This window comes from Thermobia domestica, chromosome 11 (assembly GCF_964235325.1).
Source record: "Thermobia domestica chromosome 11, izTheDome1.hap1.1, whole genome shotgun sequence".
Classification (NCBI taxonomy): Eukaryota; Metazoa; Arthropoda; class Insecta; order Zygentoma; family Lepismatidae; genus Thermobia; species Thermobia domestica.
In genome coordinates, this window is record NC_137464.1 from 256342995 (window position 1) to 256364438 (window position 21444).

A 21444-nucleotide genomic window follows, 5' to 3' on the forward strand; every position below is an offset into this window, starting at 1 on the left:
AGCTTCTTCTACCATACTAGGCGAAGTTCGGATATGTCATATTCATCCTCTATATTTGTATCGATTATCATCTTATTTTAATTTTTGTTATAACATGTTATTTCATTTTCCAGTGTACTCTTTGTTAGCACATGGTCTTCATTCCCTAGTAGGTTGTGTGTATGCAACTCAAAAGTTGCATTTAATTTGTGATAATTAGCATAGTAATCACTGCTTTTACAGTTTACGGAAATGAACTTTTGAAACTGTACTCAAAATCTGAGATATAGGTATTCTCTCGTAAGTATATGTTAACGTACACGCTGGAGGATACGCTCCTAGTGAGCAGACATGTTAATGAAGGTGATTTTTAGGTGAATAAGCGAATAATTCAAGATTTGTTTCAGCATTTGTTAATACGACTGGTTCTCCGTGTCATTGTCCGTGTCTGTATAAGCATTTCAACTGGAGCGGTGTTTTTTTTTTTTTTTTAAAAAAAAAAGATAACCCTTCATTTTTCCATCTTTTCGCTGTACAGTTTGCTGTCCACGCAATTAATGTTGTCTGAAAAACTTCAGTGTAATGTTTTACTTTATTTGAATAACGTAGCCCATAGTGAATCAACTCATCTTCAACCTAACAGTAAAGTAATTTTTAAGTGTTGACTTTCCGTGCCCATCACGGAATCGATATTTGGAGGGGAAAAGTCGTGATGAGCACAGCTTTAGCGGGAAGTAGAAGCACAAGCTCGAAATTTGAATTGAGAGATTTTAAATATTTTGCCTTCGATTTGACCTTGATGTGAGAAATCGGGACCAGCAACAATCCATTTCTTATTTGATAGGCTAATATCTAGATTTTCTTTAAAAAAAATGTCCGGTTTAACTGATAATTTTAGTGGTTTTCACAAGACTGAAGTAGGTTTCTTTTCGCAACCTGTATGTATTAATGCAAAGTGGAAGCTTTCAACATGAGTGGAAAAATTAACATATGCTTGTGATCATGGCTATCGCTCGAGCCAAATTATTAACTAAATAAACCTTAGAGAGCTACTGGGACAAGAGTGAGTACAACATTAAAACACGTTCAGAAAGGTTTAGTGAGGTGTGTGTATTTCACACAATATATATGTGCATAGTTATTGTCGGTAGGTTTATTAAATTAATAAATATCTTATTTATTACACATGCCGCACACACACACACACACACACACATATATATATATATATATATATATATATATATATATATATATATATATATATATATATATATATATATATATATATATATGGGGAGTAAGGCATTTATTGTCTCATTTTGAAATTTGAACCTTCAGACTATGTCCTTTGGCCTAATTTTATCCCCCCCCAATATAGATTATCTAATTCGCACACTGGTTACGGCCATTAAGCTACCTGACGGTGTGAAATAGTTCAATTCTGGTCGCCCGTCAATTTAAATCTCAGTAACTCAGCCTCTAATTAAGCTAGAAAGATAATTAATTAATTAGGAAGATAATTTTGGTATCAATGTGTTCCTGAAGGACGAAACTCTTCACCGATATGCATTTTATGTATGTGAGGGGTACTACGGCGGACAATAAAGTATCATCGTTTTTTTGCATCAAAATTTTGGGAATGGTATTCCTTCTCCCTTGGGGTATGCTCATAAAATTTGGTATGTAAAGCAATGAAGTAGTCTACTATATGGTAATACCCTGTAAGTGTACTTGTTGCGTAGTAGCCTTATATAGACCCACCCTAAAAATAAATGTAATTTTCAAACTGAGATCCAAAAAAATTGGCCAAATTTGGCCTCCTCTTCTCCCCTCACGTAAGCAATAAGTACCTACAGTGGCTTAATAAAGAAGTCGGACATATACATATTCACACATTCAAGAGGGAATAGACATTCGAAGAGTAGGCTTCAAAAAACAAAAAATATATTTTAAGTACTCTATATTATTTACTTATCGAAAATAGAAACATGCATGTCAAAACTCAATTTCATGACTACAAAAACTGCAAAAAATGAAAATACAGCTAAAATCCATGTCAAAAAAGAACTCGGACAGTTAGCACCACTCTCTTTCTTTTTGGGCTTAATAGGGGAATTTCCAAGAGTTTGTCTACTTGACAGTTTTAGATGTCCAAAAGAAGCGAGTTGAAGTCGTACTATTTTTACGTCGATGAAACTGTGTGTTTAAAAGTTAAAATTGGAAGTCAACGTGGGCAAACATCTTTAGCAGTAAGAGAACTTTTTCAAAAACATTATAAAGAGGGAAAATCAGTTCGTGATACTGTGGAAATAATGGATAGGTCACTGTCCACAGTTCATGATATTATTAGACGTTTTAAATCAACTAAATCAGTGGAAAATACACCAAACTGTGGTAGATCTAGAGTGTTTTCAAAGTCACACGAGAGATGGATTGTACTATAGGTTAATAAAAACTTCAAAACAAGTGTCCTAAACTGGCCAAAGAAGTATCAGAACATCTTAATAAAAGTTTGCATCCCGAAACGTTAAGATTTGTTTTAAGAGAAGCAAGTTACATGGAAGAGTAGCCCGTAAAATACCGTTCGTAAGCAAGTGCAATAGGCAAAAGAGACTTAGTTTTGCAAAAGTTTATAAAAATAAAGATTTTTTGTTTAGGAGCGCTGTGTTATTCGTGCACGAAAGTAAATTTAATTTGTTCCGCTCAGATGATCAATGTTACATCTGGCGAAACCTTAATGGAGAACTCAGAGCGAATAATCTACGATCCGCTGTGAAACATAGAGATGGTTCGGTAATGGCTTGGGGCTGTATGTCCTCTGCTTGTCCAGGTAAACTTTGTGTAATCGATGGTATTGTGGACCAAATAAAGTATTTAAACATTCTCAAGCAAAATTTGGCACAAAGTTCTGAAACATTGGGAATAATAGAGAATTTCCAGTACTACCAGGATAACGACCCCAAGCACAAAGCACTCAATGTGCGTTTGTGGCTCCCGTATGATTGTCCGTATATGCTGGAAACACCTCCGCAATCTCCTGATATTAATGTTATTGAGCACTTATGAGCTTATTTGGAAAACCAGTTAAAATATCATACTATTAGAACAAAGGAAGACTTGGAATCAGAACTTCATACTGAATGGGCAAAAGATGATCCTTCCTTCTGCAAAAAACTTGTAAAATTCATGCCAGGAAGATTGAAAGCGATCGTGAAAAATAAAGGATTAACTACAAAATATGAAAAATATCTAATAACATTCTAAAATTTTGCTACAAATTAAGTGTCCGAGTTCTTTTTTGACATGGATTTACGCCATGTTTTGACTTTTTGTATTTTTTATAGTCATGAAATTTAGTTTTGTCATTGATGTTTCTATTTTTCATAAGTAGATAATGTATAGTAATTAAAATATATTTTTTGTTATATGTAGAATACTCTTGGAATGTTTATTCCTCATGGAATGTGCAAGTATGTATATGTCCGACTTCTTTATTGAGCCACTGTATATAGGTTATTACCATACAGTAGACTATCTCATTGCATCATATACCAACTTTATGAGTTTACCCCTAAGGGAGAAGGAATGCCATTATTAAAATCCTGATGCATAAATCGGAAAAGCAGGTACTTTATTCTCTCCCGTCCGCCGCGGTATCCCCCACATACACAAAATGCATATCGGCGGAAAGTTTTGTCCTTCAGGAATACATTGATACTAAAATTATCTTTCTCGCTTAATTATGAGCTGAGTTATTGAGGTTCAAATTGAATCACATGGATGGGCGACCAAATGTGACTATTTCAAACCGTCAGGTGGCTCAATCCCCGTAACTCTGTAACGATACATTTTTCGGCATATGGTCATATGAACTTTTTTGCTTGCCTACACGTAAGGAATCTACCCGTGAAATTTTGCCGTATCTTTTTGTTACACACACAATTTCCAAAATTACAATTTTCAATTTTCACTTATACCAAATCCTCAGGAGTCCAAATTATGTATACAATGATGACGTCACAAGGTTTATGGATTGAGTATAGCCCGTTGCCCCCAGTGATTTTTAACGAATCATAGTAGTTCTAACGATTCATATTAGTTCATAATGAATCGGAATCGCATGTTATAAAAATTTAAGATGTAAATCTTGTGGTAAGCAAGCTTTAATATAAGTAGTAGTAGTAACAGTAGTAGCAATAGTAGTAGTAGTAGTAGGAACGGGTTAGAAGCCCCGCAAGGGTTGGTTGGGTAGTACTCTCGATATAAGTAGTAATGGTAGTAGCAGCAGTAGTAGCAGTAGCAGTAGTAGTAGTAGTAGTACCGGTGGTAGTAGTAGTAGTAGTAGTAGTTAGTAGTAATAGTAGTAGTAGTAGGAAGGGGTTAAAGCTCCGTAGGGGTTGGTTGGGTAGTACTCTCGATATAAGTAGTAGTAGTAGTAGTATTAGTAGTAGAGGAAAGGGTTTAAATATGGGCTAGCAGCAATATGTGCACTCCACAGTGCTGCACTCAGGCGGAAACTGTAAGAACTCGTTACTTGTATACACAAAAGACGAAGTATCAGTTGGCGGCGAGATCGGAGCATGTGTACTTGTGCTTGTTGGCTGTTCAGTGCGCAGAAGACAATTTCGTCGAGCTAAAAGTTTTGTAGGTATGTATATTCTTTACGTTTCTTGTTTCCACACATGCTTTAAACCAATTGCCTCATATGAACTGTATTCCTACTACATAGCGTTTATAGTTTCCATGTTTAAATCGTAAGTATTTATAAGGATACACCATCAAAACATTTCAAAACAATTTGGCGTCATTCTTTAAATATAGGCTATAATGACTGGTCTAAATATGGGCTAGTAGTCCATTTTTAAACATGTTTCCATGATGCCACGATCGAAACCAAGCTATGAAGCATCAGGAAGACGCAAGAACTGGAACAAAGATGATATGGAGAAAGCAATAACAGGAGTTAGAGCAAAGAGAATGAGAACCAAGAAAGCATCAATGATATTCAATGTTCCTCGAACAACGCTTCGGAGGCTTTGTAAGCAAGATTTAGGAACACCTTTGCAAGCAGCAGAAAACTAAATTAGGACACAAAACTATTCTGGGAGACGAACTTGAGAAGATGCTAGTTTATCTACTTTTTACTGAGGAGAGACTTTTTGGTTTCACAATTGCTGATTTAAGAAGAATGGCCTATCAGTTGGCTGTAAAGAATAACTTACCACACCCATTTGTAACCACTGAAGCGGGAAGAACTTGGGCAGACATCTTTCTCCAACATCATAAGGATGTATTATCCTTACGCAAGCTGTGCGGTACGTCATTTTCTCGTGCACTAGGGTTCAACAAAGAAAGTATTGGAGGATTCTTCCAACTCCTTCAAGAAGCGTTTGAGAGGAACAATTACCCACTCGACAGGATATTCAACATAGATGAAACAGGACTCACCATTCTACAAAGTAAAATTCCGTACGTCTTAGCAAGAAAAGGAAAAAGACAAATTGCTGCTTTGAAGTCCGCGGAAAGGGGATCTACAATGACCATTATTGCATGTATGAGTGCCAGCGAATATTTCGTGCCACCAGCTGTGATATTTCCAAGAAAGAATATGTCTGAATAGCTAATGCGAGGTTGTCATCCGGGATCTATTGGTTTTGCTTCCCCATCTGGATGGGTTCAAGCCAATATCTTCACAAAATGGCTCCTCCATTTCATAGAGAAGGTTGTCCTAACAGACAGCTCACCAGTTCTACTTATCTTGGAGGAACATTATAGCCATGTTCGGAACATGGAGGTGATTGACATAACAAGAGATAGTCACGTGACCATAATTTCGCTACCTCCTCACTCCACTCATAAGCTTCAACCCCTGGACAAAACTTTCATGGGATCTCTGAAGGCCTATTATAGTGAGGAACTTAGAATGTGGATCCTTCAGCAACAAAGGCCAATCACTCCGGATGATATGATGGAACCTTTTGGTAGAGCGTATTTGAAGGTACAATCAGGCAAGATAGCAGTGAACGGCTTTAAGATAATTGGGATTTATCCTCTAAATAAAAATATCTTCACAGACGTTGACTTCATTGCAGCCAAAGAATGTCAAGTAATGCCACAGACTGAGGCAATTGCAGAAATCCCAACTGAGATAGGATCTGCCAAATTATCTGGGCCAAATAACCAACAAGTTGAACCATCATCTTCGGATTCTTTCTCTGGATCGAAGACACAGCTACCTTCTGTGTCACTTCGCACCGTAAGTGACAAAAGATGCTCTGGGACGTCGTCCTTAGGTCTTATGACACCTTTCGATATTTCACCACTTCCTGCAATTAGCAAGAAAGTTAGTAATCGAGGTCCGAAGACTGCAGGCGCCTCCTGCATAACAGGTTCTCCATATAAAGGTGCTTTGTCCGCTTCGATAGCAAAGTCATCAACGAAAGGAAAACAAGGAAAAAGGCATTTGGATTTTGAAAACTCTAAGGAAAACATAGAAGATGGCAGTGAAGATTTGAGAAAACAAGGTTGTTCCAGAAAAGCAGAGGAGGGAAATGGATCGAAACAGAGGAGTAGAAAAAAAATTCAGAATTGGGAAAGAAGAAAGGTAAAAACCAGGAGTGTAATGATTCAGAACATGGAGATTGTTTTGATGGTAAATTAATTGACAGCGGGGAAAGTGATATTGAACTCCCGATAGGACAAAAAAATTCCAGAAGAGAACAATGCAAACTGCATGTTTTGTGATTACCGTCCTAACGAATTGTGGGTTATGTGCCAAATGTATTTGATGTGGGCACACACTGAATGTGGGATGCAGATGCTGACATATACATATGTGATTTTTGCAAGTAGGACGTTCATTTGCATTTGGATTAATCTTACTATTTGGTTTGTATCCATTTAAGGTCTATGTATTTATTTTCGATTTTTAAAACTGGGGCCCATATTTAGACCAGTTTTTAAAACTTAAATTTTGGAGCTCCTAAAAAAACTTAGTTTTTTGCAAAGAAATATGTACTTTTTATCTACTTTATAATATTTGTACTAAAGACTAATCTTTGAAATATATTATTGAACATTGAAACTTTCAGTTATATAAATTGTTTGAAAATGAGAACGAAAATAAAAGTGGTAGCCCATATTTAAACCTTTTCCTCTAATAGCAACAGTAGTAGTAGCAGTAATAGCAGCAGCAGCAGCAGTAGTAGTAGTAGTAGTAGTAGTAGTAGTAGTAGTAGTAGTAGTAGTAGCAGTAGTAGTAATAGTAGTAGTAGTAATAGTAGTAGTAGTAGTAGTAGTAATAGCAGTAGTAGTAGTAGTAGTAGTAGTAGTAGTAATAGCAGTAGTAGTAGTAGTAGTAACTCTTCCAGTTCCGGTGACAAAGAACTGGGGGGAGCGGGCTATACACAAGCCGTTTGGACTATTAACATCTGATCTCCATTATGTTATCCAACATTACATACCATACAAAGTAGGGATGGCCAAAATTTTCCGGAATCCGGATTCCGGAAATTTTGTTTTCCGGAATCGGAAAATTTACTTTCCGGAATTCGGAAAAATTCCGGATTTCGGAAAAATTCCGGAATTCGAAAAAATTCCGGAATTCGAAAAAATTCCGGAATTCGGAAAAATTCCGGAATTCAGAAAAATTCCGGAATTCAGAAAAATTCCGGATTTCGGAAAAATTCCGGAATTCGGAAAAATTCCGGATTTCGGAAAAATTCCGACATTCGGAAAAATTCCGGAATTCGGAAAAATTCCGGAATTCAGAAAAATTCCGGATTTCGGAAAAATTCCGACATTCGGAAAAAATCCGGAATTTAGAAAAATTCCGGAATTTTTCCGATTTTACTTTCCGGATTCCGGAAAGTAAAAATTCTGGAATTGGCCATCCTTAGCTAGTAGTTGTTAAAAGAGAAACACAATAATGAATAGGCTATATATACTGTATTAATTTCTTGTAGTTGGATATGTCTTTATCATTTACGTAGACAATTGCTACTGCAGTTATTTACTACTTTATGAGAAAGATCTTATTTTCACACACAAAAAAGTCGCCGGTATGTCTCAAACATTATCGCGTTCCCACCTGCAGCTGCTCCAAAGCACTGCAAACTACTTTTTAATCAGGCGAAAGGCAGTGAAGGAAAATAAATCTCAACAAATATTCTAATAACATTCGCTTATTGTCAACATACCTACAGTGAGCGCAGAAAGTGTTCGTACACCGTGCATACTTTATATTGAAAACAGCTAGCATGAGAACGGGAGGTGGAAAAATATATATATAACCAGAATTAAGACTACACATTCATACATTTTATTTCTATATACAAGAGAAAGGCCAAACAAACACAATCACTGTTTTGTTCAGAAGAAAAGAGAGAATTCCTTTTTTGTAAACGCAAAAAGTCACCGTACACTTATGCTTGAATTAATGCTTATAAAGTATATTACGTTATTTAATATTTTGTGGGATTACCCTGTGCGTTAATGATTGTCTGTAGTCTTCGTGGCATTGATTTCACCTGTAGTAGTTCGTAGTTCTGTAGCTTCGGGACTGATTATGTCCCATTCTTCTTGAATAGCTTTTCTTAGACCTTCTTTAGTAGACAAGCTGTGCCTTCTGATTCTTGTCTCCAGAACAGATCATAGATGTTCTATGGGGTTCATGTCTGGGGATTGGGGAGGTGTGCGAAGCTGTTTCAAGAGCTGCTGAAGGACGGACTTCTGGGGAAGGGGCGGTCGGCAGTAATACTGCTACTTTTAAGAGCTCCAAACTTGTTATGGATGGGTTTATTTATATATAAAATAAGAAAGTTTCCTCATGTGGGGGGGGGGCGATGGCCCCGATCGCCCCCCTCTGGATCTGCCCCTGAGGTTTGCTATCTTTCTCAAAGACTTACCCTTCTTATGCACTTTAATAATTACTTTTCTTGTCTCCTCATTTGTTTCTGTTCGGTTGCTTCCCATTTCGACAGCCCACCGTGCAGTTTTTTCACTCCTATTCACAACTAAACTCATTCTGTTACTCGTCATGCTATACAGAGGTGTATACTCAGGTGAATACTAGTGAACCCCAGTTGTGGTATCTTTGTTTCGTATTCGTACGTCAGGTGTACGATCACTTTTTGCGTCTACTCTATATATTTTCTACGGAATGTATTTACTTTCTGACCATTAAACTTGTCTTTGTGGTTCTTTATTGATATATTCATAAAGCTTAGTTTTCATTATTCATATTGTGTGTGTTATTACACTTCTTAAATTTTCTGTTTCTTTTTCGCAGGCATTCTCGTTTCAATAGCATAGGTGTACGAACACTTTCTGCGCTCACTGTATGTACAGTAAATACAAATTTATAATTTTTGACTTTACGAAGTATACAATGTAATTGTTCAATAATTAACATAAGCAGGCATTCATTAATTTATATTAATATAATAGTTAACAAAACTAATAAGCGGGTGATTGATGACTCAGTGGTAGAGTTTTCATCTATGGTATTCTAACCCAGGACATGTGGGTTTTCGATGGCTAATTTTGTGTTCGAAAATTTTCCCGGTGGTACTCTTGGTTCCCTTTCTTATATTTGTTCCATCATCACTCATTAACGAATTTAGTTTATGAAAACTCTATAGCCATATATTCATTCTGTCCGTCAGTGAAACAAACAGTCTCAAGAACTATCTGATGGATTACCAATCAATTTTGGCCATGATGTACAGAGTCAATAGTTAAGAATCGAGTTCCCTGATGAATGTAATATTCAAACCGGAAGCGGTACAAATCAACCATTTCCGGTTTTAACGTTAATCATTATATAGTAAATATGGTAATAGATAGCGAGAAGCGGTTTCCAGTAATCGACATACCTATATAACATTCATGTAGATAGAATGTTACCCAGTTTGTACATCTGCTGAAAATAATGAGCTTAGGTATTTAGAGAGCATTTTCCGCTTTAGAAAATGTGTGCTTGGTAAAGAATGTAGAGAATTAGCTGAGTCAGGCACGTAGTTAGAATATGGTAATAGGAAGGGGGGGGGGGATCTGTCACGAAATACTATGGTTATTTACCAGGGGCTCAATCATTCTAAACTATTTTATTGGCAACATATATTGATTCGTTTAGCCAAGATTTCTAATGGGGGCATGATATGAAATACTGTGGTTACACACCAGAGGCTCGATCAATCTAAATATTTTACTGACAACATACCCATATTGATTGGTTAGGACAATAAAATGAGGATATATTAGTAAGTATTTTAATAAGAAGCTATGAAGAAATCTCGAGTAAAAGAATATAAAAAAAGTATTGAAAAAGATATCGTCTTCCGAGGTCATTCGAACGGTGTCGAGAATTTTGCGTCTGGGAAATTTGCGCCCTACCTCAAGAACAGGGAAAATTGCGCCTGCGATGTACCTCCACCGGGAAGTTTGAGACCTGCGAAATAAAAGAACCTATTGGAGCTTACGCATTTCCTCGGAGGGGCTGACATTACAGCATAAACAATCCTCCCCCCACAACCATGCCATTTGTGATTTATTTTCATTGTGGCTATATAAGGGGAGAATAAACTTCAATATAAGCCAAAAGAACACAACGGATCAACGCAATCACTGCTTCTTCCAGAGATGATTTTGGGGGAACACTGGCCTCCCCAGAGCTCTCAGAGTGCCCCCTCGGAGGAGACCAAAATAATACGTCTATAATATAATAATAAATAGAATAGTACCAGCAGTGACCCCCCTCCGGAATACTAAATGTGCCCCCCGGAACATTTTTCCTGAAAGAACGACTGAACGCAATTGTGTGTTTGAAGTGTAATTCCAGCAAGTAAACACACTGTACATAGTTTTCTTGATAATATTACTGAACTGATTTTACATTCACTTTACATTTTCTTTTCTATATTTTGTGTCCTGAAAAGCCAAACAACTCTCAAGGATTGTGAACAGAGATATCTGGGTAGAGCCAAACAGCCTTTTGTAGATTAAATTATACTCTTTGATTATATTAATAAATAATTATATATCAGTCATTTATACGTTTATTGTAAATTTTGTAGTATAATGAAAAATTGTATTTGTATGGATTGCCCTTTAGTGAACTAAAATTGTATTTTTTTTTTTCATTTGTTCGGAATATTATAACGGATGGAGTAACTCACTGAGACGATGAGAGGCAAGCCTAGTTCAAGTGCGAGTGGAAGTTACTTTACACAATACAATAATAAGTTGAATTGTAGGGCGCTAACATCCCAGTGCAAATATATAGCCGGCGCATTTTCCCCTCTTTTTGGGGTAGGGCGCAAACATTCCAGTGCAAATATATTGCGAGCGCATTTTTTCCTATTTTTGTGGTAGGGCGCAAAATTCTCGCATTCAAGGAAAATATAATGTCCGTGAAGTTGACAAGCCACTTATGTCAGACTCCAATTTCGACTTTAAACGTCGCTAGTGCTACGTTAGTGTTCGATAGTGACGCAAATCGTTAGTACTCCAACTGCATGCCAACACGCCCACTTCTAAGAATCATCTCAAAAGTGAGGTTAACCATTAGAGCAAGTAAGTGTTCATTGGTGCCATTAACATTAACGTTAAAGCCTCCATCGTACGGCCCTTTGAGTAATAATAACACCACGTTTTTTGCTAGTCTCAATGCGTCCCTATATTCTCGCGAATATTCTGACGTGCCCAAGTTAGTTACTTTTTTTTTGGGACTATTGTTTATGTTATTGTTTATTGTTTATTGCTAGTCTGCAGAGTAGTCCTTACATTAATATGCCATTGTCCTTGATAATCATTGCGTATTTACAAGCAATTTCTTATTACTGTTAGAAGATATCAAAAAACAACAGATAAAATCTACTACTTAACGGTTCATATTTTTCTTTTACAGTACATAAACGATTAATAATAATAATAATAATAATAATAATAATAATAATAATAATAATAATAATAATAATAATAATAATAATAATAAGACTATTCCAGCATAAAAGTTATCAATTGCATCACACTGGCAACAAGCGACGCATATTTTAACTTCATAAAAAATCGTTTCTCACGATTTTCTGGAAAACTACGTATGATAACATCTTCATTATGTCAAGTTGTTTATCTCAGTGTGATATATGTCTTACCTCTGGACAATATCACGGTAAAACAAAAATTAAATATTAGAAGTACATCGTACTTTTGGACTACATCTCATTAACCATGGGAAGATTGAGTAGTGTATACTTTAGGATGTAAGTTTCAGCTTAACTTGCATCATACATTCTTAGGATTACAAAAAGGAAATTTGTTCGTTTGCATTTGAACAAAATTCTTAGGATTACAAAAAGAAAAAATAATTTTTCCGAATTCCGGAATTTTTCCGAAATCCGGATTTTTTCCGAAATCCGGAATTTTTCCGAATTCCGGATTTTTTCCGAAATCCGGAATTTTTCCGAATTCCGGAATGTTTCCGAAATACGGATTTCTTCCGAATTCCGGAATTTTTCCGAAATCCGGATTTTTTCCGAATTCCGGATTTTTTCTGAATTCCGGAATTTTTCCGAATTCCGGAATTTTTTCCGAAATCCGGATTTTTTCCGAAATCCGGAATTTTTCCGAAATACGGATTTTTTCCGAATTCCGGAATTTTTCCGAGATCCGGAATTTTTCTGAATTCCGGAATTTTTCCGAATTCCGGATTTTTTCTGAATTCCGGAATTTTTCCGAATTCCGGAATTTTTCCGAAATCCGGAATTTTTCCGAATTCCGGAATTTTTCTGAATTCCGGATTTTTTCCGAATTCCGGAATTTTTCCGAATTCCGGAATTTTTCCGAAATCCGGAATTTTCCGATTTTACTTTCCGGATTCCGGAAAGTAAAAATTCCGGAATTGGCCATCCCTAATACAAAGTGAAAATCTCTTCACTGGATCTATATATTATATTTTTCCTCACAGTACTGCACCCTATATCACAACTATGGCAGGCACCCCGTATTTTTTACATAAAATTTCATGTAAGTTCCAATACTTTGGTTTTCGAATTTTCACCTCCTTATCCCAATATTTACGAGCCCAAACTAGACCGTAGAGGGTAGGGTAGATTCCTTTCTTTCTGGGTCCTATCTGTAACGCTTAACCCATTGTAAATTTTTACTGATGTTTCCAGTGGCGGCTGGTGACAATTTATTAGGTAGTGACAGAACTAGATTATTATTATTATTATTATTATTATTATTATTATTATTATTATTATTATTATTATTATTATTATTATAACATATATAGAATTTCAATTTAATTATAATCGATTGTGCTTACATTATCAGTAATCAGGTAGGTACTGGTTCTCTTGCTCCTTTCACTGAAGTTCTATTCTTCTTCATGCCAGTCAGTTATATATTGAAGTGAATTCAGAAATCAAATTTTGAGAATAAATCTTGAGATGCTCTTATTTAACTAAGTTTATTATTTATCTTGTTGATAAAAAGGACACATACACACTGATATCGAATAAAACACGAGTACACTGTTTAAAAAGAAACACTTCACTTGCACTGTTTATTCTCTTCGAACTTTCAACTGAACACGTTTGGTTGACTAGTTAAGATGCACGATACTGAAACTCCATGCGACGATTTTTCTTGCTGGAAAAGACGTCGATAATTTTTTTTTTTTTTTTTTTTTTTGTTAAAATTACCTATCTCATTAACGAATGTCTTTTCACATAACAACATGCCTAACGCAGTTAATCTTCCCTCTTTCATGGTATTTCTTAGGAAAGTTTTCATTCTGTTCAACATCGAGAAACATCTCTCTGCTTCTGCTGTTGACATTGGCATAGTTATCAATAACTTTAAGAGTTTAACTGTTTCTTGAAACGTGTCGCACAATTCATCGTCTATAATGAACATTAAGAATGACACCGCGCCAGACACCGTTTTCAGTTCGTGTCTCGAATAGCATACTTGAAGTTCGCTTTTTAATTTCTTTTCCTCCAAGAAGGCATATTTTTTTAACCATCTCACTGAGATAATTATCGGGGAACTCCTTTTTGTAATTGTCAAATTCTTCTACAGCAAATAATCTCGTAGCTACAAGGTGCTCAGTGAAGTGAAATCTAGATTTGATCTCCACTAGGATTGCATCACAAACTTCTAATTCTTGTCTTTTTTTGTCGTTATAGAATGCCTCACTTCGCCATATTTTTGCACATGGTCCGTCTCTTGCAGTTTCTAATTCTGTTTCTACTTCCTGAATAATGTTGTCAATTTGTTCTCTGGCTGACTGCATACCAAGTTCAAAATTATGCAGATGTTCTCGAACCTTGACAGGATCAGTACATTTCTTCTGCAGTTGGCTGAAAATAATTTCTACGTGTGGCATAATCTTGTGGAAAAAAGTCAACCAAAATATGAAATTTTCTTCATTTAATAATAGCTTGTACGCGGAAGCTTGAGTGAAGGTGGTTTGTACTGTTATATCTTCACAGTTTTCTGTTGCTAACATAAGATCAATTAGATCTTTCCGATACTCGTAAACTGTATTTACTCCACGAGACTGAAAATTCCACCTGGTGTGAGAAACCCGCGGCAACCCCCAAGCAGTATATATGAGATCGTAAAATATCGGCTGCTTTCGGATTCTGCGTGACAAGCTTTCGTTCAGCGTTGCCAGATCTAGCATAATGATGCTAGATCTAGCATAATTTGCATGTCTTTAGCATCTAGCATCTTGCTTTTAGCATCCTGCCCAAATCTAGCATAATTTCAGCAAGTTTATCAAAAAGCCGCAAAACCTGGAGATGAGAAAGAAGTTGGTTGTGGGAAGAAAAAGAACGGCAGAAATGTATCCTCTTCCATTGATTCATACAGTCGGTAAACCATACAGCCAGTCTTATTTTCCGAAGTAAGTTAGAAACGGCTTTGGGCTTTTTCTTTCTTTTTTTTTTTTTTTTTTTTTTTTTTTTTTTTTTGTGGCTCCACCCAGAGTTTTCTAATCCTTTAACTGCGAGGCATGGGCGGAGCTATGGGGGCCATTCTCCCCCCCCCCAACTTTTTGACAACTTCACCATCTTTATTTCTGACTTCATGACCATCTTTATTCCTGAAATGAAAGGTCCAAGACCGACCAGAATCCCCCCCCCTCCTCTTCAGCAGACAATTCCCAACTCCGCTTATGCTGCGAGGTAATTTTCTTTCAAAATATGTAAACAAACACTTTGCATTCATTTATACGATATATACGCCATTGAGTCTGGCAACGACTGCACTAGTTTAGTTGAGTTAAAGCTTTGGTGCGTGAAGGGTTGAGTTCTACTCACGCATCCTTGCGCTCTGCGTATTTTGTTATGTTATCGTATCTCAACTTCGTTTTTTTCTTTTAAAACTTCTGAATTAGTAATTATGAGGATCTAGCATAATTTGACCAAATCTAGCATCATTTCGATCAGGTTTTGGAATAATTCCGAGCTATGAGTCTGGCAACGCTGCTTTCGTTGTCACGAGCTAGAAGCAATGGAAAGCCTTTTCCGTACACAGCTGTTAGGGCGCGTATATGGTGATACCACTATGCCAAGCAGCATTCAGAAGTAAGGGCCTGGTGACAGTCACTGAAGCAGAGTTGCCACCGCTAGGTCTTTCGCGCTAGGTCTTGCGACTAAATAGATACGGCAGCGGGCAGAAAAAAGGAAGAAATTCAGAAGCAGTTATGAAATTTAACTCGCTTTCTTTTAATATTCTGAATCTTCTACCTCTCAAGGCAGTGACATGTCACGGCGTCACTGCCTCAGAGGCCGCCACTGGATGTTTCCCTCAAAAGCCACTACTGCTGCACTTGTATTTGTTTTGCATTAAGCTGTGCATTGCTTACTTAAAGATATTAAGTAGACTATGCAATGAATGCTATGCTATGTATGGTTTCTTAATTTTTAAATTGTTCCATACTCTAAAAAAAAAATATTCTCTATATAATGCGTTTCCCCTTCTACATAAATCCAGCAGCAAGTTTAAGTTCATAACCTAATGATTCTATATGGTACTTCTTGGTCTGATGAATTGTGTATAAACAATAAATGAAAAAAAGAAGTATTTTAAGGAAACTAATAATATATCAATACTTACGCAGCAGATTCATATACCTTTGAAAAAGAAGTATCTAATATTTATTTCAATAATAAAAATAGTCTAAAACTCATTTTATTAAAATAATTTTCTTGTTGACAATTCAACAAATACTATTATTCTTTCTTCTTCTTCTTCGCTCAAAATTGAAAGATAATTCTCGACAATTCTCATGTGCGATTAATTCTGGAAGGGTTACGATCGATAATAAAGTGCTTTGTAATATAGGCCTAAATATATATTTTTTGAAGTTCTGTATTAGTAACTTTAGTCTGCCTTGACACTGACCACTGTAGCTAACTGAAAATTAATTATTAATTATTTTAAAACATTCTATTATGAGTTCGTGGTTATTTTAAATGTTAATCAATATTAATTACAAGTAAAATCAAGTACCATATTACTTAAAATAATTATCCTTAAATGGACTATTGTGGAAAATTACCTGAAATAATTATATATCAAAATAACTATTAAAGAACATTTTAATTTCTTTTCTGCTTAAACAATAAAGTGTGGCGATGCAAACATGTATTAGTTGTGATGCTTTAATTCTATATCTACACTAAAATAGGCCGGTAGCCAGCCCAAAAATGTAGGGGGACCCGGTAGAAGTTAGGGGAGACCGATCCAACACATAGTTCATCACTATATTATATTTCATTTGCAAACCTGCCGTGAAAAGTTATGGGAGCCCGGCCCCCCTAGACACTCGTGGATACGGGCCTGCACTAGAACACATATAAGTGCAGATTTAGTTTAAGAATACCACTCGAAATAATTGTTGATGTTTTACTTTTCCTACCTGGAGCGATTACCTGGAGAATTATTGTCATCCAATTCAAAGGAGCCACCAGAAATAATTTTTGAAAAATTAGAATTCCTTCACGATTCTCCAGAGAGCGAAGTTACGTTATACAATCTTGTACAGGTGAAGCTAAGGGTAGACAGTGATGACGGGTATGTGCGAAAAAAAAATGTGCAAAATACACACACCAACCTGTGCTAGCTAATCACTAGCAACAAGAAGTACATCTAACCGAGTTAAGGCAGGGAGAATTTGATCAGTCCGCGTGGGAGTCCATCCGAATGAAATAGGCGCGTCAGCGACGGTGGTATGCGTGTAAGCTAAGATAGTGGAGAAAAACACTTTACATATTTCTTGTGTACATTTTTAAAAGATACTGTTGCATATAAAAAAAATTAAGAAATAGCTTCCAGTGGAACATTGCCTTCTCATAAAATTTTGGGAGGGGAGCATTGGCGCACCCCCTTAAATTTGAGAATCATAAAAAGAATTCTTTTCAAATGGAAACACGTGCTCCGGACTTTCTCTGCTCCAGGGAAGGAAGAGCGAGGTTAAAACAAGCAAATAATATTTTTTTAATGAATATGTTTTTTATTTCCTCTCCCATTAACAAAGACAGACCAAAAGACGACAGAGAGGAGTGGTATCCAAACTTGTTTTCTTTTCTAATAATCTATTAGGCAAAGCTATGAAGGCAAACTCCTGAAAATAGTACATAATTTAATGTGCAAATAGATATATTGATTTTTTTTAAATGAAATATATGTGTGAGTTAACAATAACAAATATTCAATGTATATTCAGTAATATAACGTGCAATAACTTTAGAAGGATTCCTGAGAAACTTTTTTTTCCTTTTCGTAGTTTCCTTATGACAAAATGATGAAAGCATTTAATTTATATTAGCTTTTCTTTCAATTGTCTCTAAAAATACGTTAAATGAACGCGTGTGCTGCCTCTTGGTTAAGAGAAACCTACTCAGCTAGGCGAATAATAGGGTTGCCAACAATCTGAGATGAGGGGGCGAAAAGCTTCAGTGAGTGTCCCTCAAACTTTTGCACAAGCTTACAGAATCAATTACAACCCGTTTTCCTTACAATAAATTACTTCCGTTGCAGTATGTAAATTTAGTTCGTCCTGCTCCCCTTTTATGGATTTAAGAAAAAAATTGCCAAAAATTCAAAATAAAGATAATTTTGACGCATGTTATCCTTTTTAATGTAGTATATACTTATATGGATGATAATAGAGGGTATTTTCTCTCATAGAATTGGGTACATTGAAGTTCGCCTTTCAAAATTTGGGAGGATATGTTAGTCCACGTTTTAAAGTTAGAAATTGTCAAAAAAAAAAAAAAATATATATATATATATATATATATATATATATATATATATATATATATATATATTGTTAGAGTTTCTCTAGGACTTGAATATATATTTTTGTAGATTTGCATTGCCATGTTTGTCTCCTTTATACGAGGTAAAAATTGCCAAATACGAGGTGCATCCAGAAAGTAACTTTCCCACGCGTCCCATAGCTAGCAAACGGTATGTTGCGCGAAGCGACTGCATGCACGTGAGAAAGTAAGATCCTAGCATGCGCATGCGCCAGCGAAACGTCCCTAATACTCTCAGTAGCTCCAGGGGACTCTTGATTCAGCTTTTCTGCTCTCATTTTTCCCAGGATACTTTGAGGGCGGTGACGTCACGTGAAGGTATCGCAGTATTTTTCAACAAGGCAAGTGAAATACTGCATAAACAATTACACTACTGTTTCAAGATGGGCAAAAACCATCTTAATTGCGCATTAGCTTATTGTAATAACAGAGGAAGCAATATAAATGAAATAATGTACCATCGATTCCCTAAAAATGATGAACTTCGAAGAAGATGGATTTCCCACTGTAAGCAAAAGAACACTTTTAATATGGATAACGCACGAATATGTTCTGCTCACTCTTCACCACAAGATAATCAAAGGGTCTGAAGATCTCCCGCAAAAGTAGTGTTTAAGATCTAACGCTGTCACTTCATTATGGATACCAAACTAGCATGGGGAAAAGGTAAACTAGTCAATTTGGAAAACAGATATGTAACAACAATAATTTACTTTTATTGACATTTGTTTCTGCGGGCCTGAAACTTAAGGAGTTTATGTACGTAAAGCGAAGTGGAAGGGGGTACCAACGAGAATATAAATGTATACTCTCATATATTATTTAGTTTAAATGATATTCTTAAGTTTTGTTGAGTATCTGAATTATTATTCTGACAAAGTGCTCAAAGTGCTCAAAGTGCATTTTGAGCAGAACATTCATAACGAACCTAACTTCGCCTAACCTAATATTGTCTAAACGAACCGTACTTGTTACGTACAAATTACCTTGATTTTATTCTTTCTCCAATGCCACATTGTGTGGCAAAATCACTTGTTCTGCTCAAAGTGCACTTTCACCATTATTTTTATAATTGAAGGGCTGACCGACAGTGGGGGCTAAGCCACGAAACTAAGTTCCAAGAAATCGAAGGGTAAAGTGTAGAACAAATTACTGCAAATTTTTACCTGTGAAGATGCTTTTTTATGCATGTATACCACTCTACAACCTGTAACCATCTGATGTGCAACTTGTAACCTGTAGCACATAATGTAAAGTGTTGTATTGAGTAATAAACGAATATTAATACTGTAAAGGAAATATTTTGCAGTGACGATATGTGACAGTTTGATTAATATACACTAAATACAATAGGTTAGGTTGGATTTCTAACCTAACCAAATTAAGTTAGGTTAGGTTCGGTTATGTTAGGTTAGGGTAGATTAAATTTGGAACGTAACCTAACCTATCCTATCACAACCTAATCTAATTTATTATTACATACCCGGAATCTCTGAATACTTTGAATTATGTTTGCTTTATGTATTTTACTACCTGAAATGCTCTCATGGCGAGGATTGGTTTATGGAAATTATTTGAACTCCTCCCCCTCCTTATAATTCACGTTTCAGCGAAAGTGTAATGACAAAAATCTATAATGTCACCCCTTCCCAAAGAGGATGGATTTGGACTTAAACGGTATCGGGAGAGTGACCCCGAAAATTATTAACTGAACACCAATTTCGGCTGTTTTCGATTATTTGTCGTCTCTTTCCTATCTCCTCTCACCCCTAGCCGAAAAATGATGATTTTTTTTTTTTTTTAGGCCTGGGTGCACTAAAGTACCAAAAATAGTTGGTATTTTAAGTTGGTCGAGGAGGAGTTAGTCGTCAAACATTGTTACAATGATTTTTACCTATGTGTTTATTTTTATTTATATGAATAGTAATTGCTCCTCTTCCCCTTAGAACGAAAAACTTCAAAAACAACGGGACATTTTTTCCCTTAAGCTTCATAAAATATTTATATACCGAGTTTCATCTTTCTAACTTGATGGGCTCGTGAGATACTATATTTTAGGCACAAATTTTGAACCTCTTCTACCCCCTTAGGATTCGCCCTTTAATCAAAGTAATGTAACAAAAATCTTAGTCAGGCCAGGTTAACTTATGTACTAAAAACTGTAAAATCGGCCCAAAGGTCTAGAATAAGTTAGCAAGCAAACATTATATTCATTTTTATTTGTATAGATAATTGACGGTATTTATTTATTTATTAAATTATGTTGTCTTATCTGTGAGTAGAAAAACTCATTATTCGTATTTGGAAAGAAAAGAAAGTACAAAATTATGTTGTGAATTCAGTTTTACGAGTAAAGCGCGAAGTGTAACAAGCAGGCAAGCGAAAAAAATCGTCACCGATACCTCCACAATACGTCACGGACAGGGAGCCAATCAGAACGCTAATCGCGAACTGGGGCTACCTGTTATTTTATATACCTTGCAGTAGCTCGTGGCAGTGGTTGAAGATGGACATTCCTATTCCAGCTCCCGCCGCGTGTGAAGTGCGAGCAGTGATAAAGTTTTTGAATGCACAGAGCATAGCGCCAATTGAAATCTATCGTCAGCTGTGCTAGGTCTATAGGCCTAACGTCATGAGCAAGCAGACAGTGTCCGAACGGAAGTGCTGTTCACAGTGTTCTGGGACAACAAATTTCCTGCAGCAGTTTGGCTGGGACATTTTGAATCATCTATCGTATAGCTTGGACCTTGCTCCGAGCGATTATCATCTGTCTTTACACCTCAAGATATTCCTGTCAGGTCAACATCAACATTTGCAAAATGATGCGGAGGAGGTTGTCAAATAGTGGTTCCAATCTCAAGCGGCCGAGTTCTATGACACAAGTATAGACATGTTGGTCCCAGGGTATGACAAATGTCTAAATTCCGGTGGTGCATATGTTGAAAAATAACTGAACACATCCTGCATCTGGCAGAATAAATGTTTCCCTTCAATTGTGTTTTGTTTCTGTTCAAGGATTTTGGAAAAAATACTTTCCGGATGCGACTCCTATATATTGTCAAACGTAACACTTTATATTTAGCATGAATTCTAAATATGGTGGCAAACTTAAATCAGCATG

The 21444-nt window shown here is 36.1% G+C and overlaps 1 protein-coding gene across 2 annotated transcripts in view; it reads right to left on the bottom strand.

The window, feature by feature from the left end:
• LOC145663809 (uncharacterized) overlaps nt 1–16253 on the bottom strand; it is a 38115-nt gene extending 21862 nt beyond the window's left edge. Inside the window, exon 1 of one of the 2 annotated variants that reach the window (XM_081729901.1) lies at nt 16131–16253. The gene's annotated coding sequence lies outside the window, so the exon portion shown is untranslated. Of the gene's footprint in view, nt 1–16113 lie in introns of both variants that reach the window. The other variant, XM_081729900.1, reaches the window with a different exon arrangement.
• Between the last annotated feature and the right edge of the window lie 5191 nt (nt 16254–21444).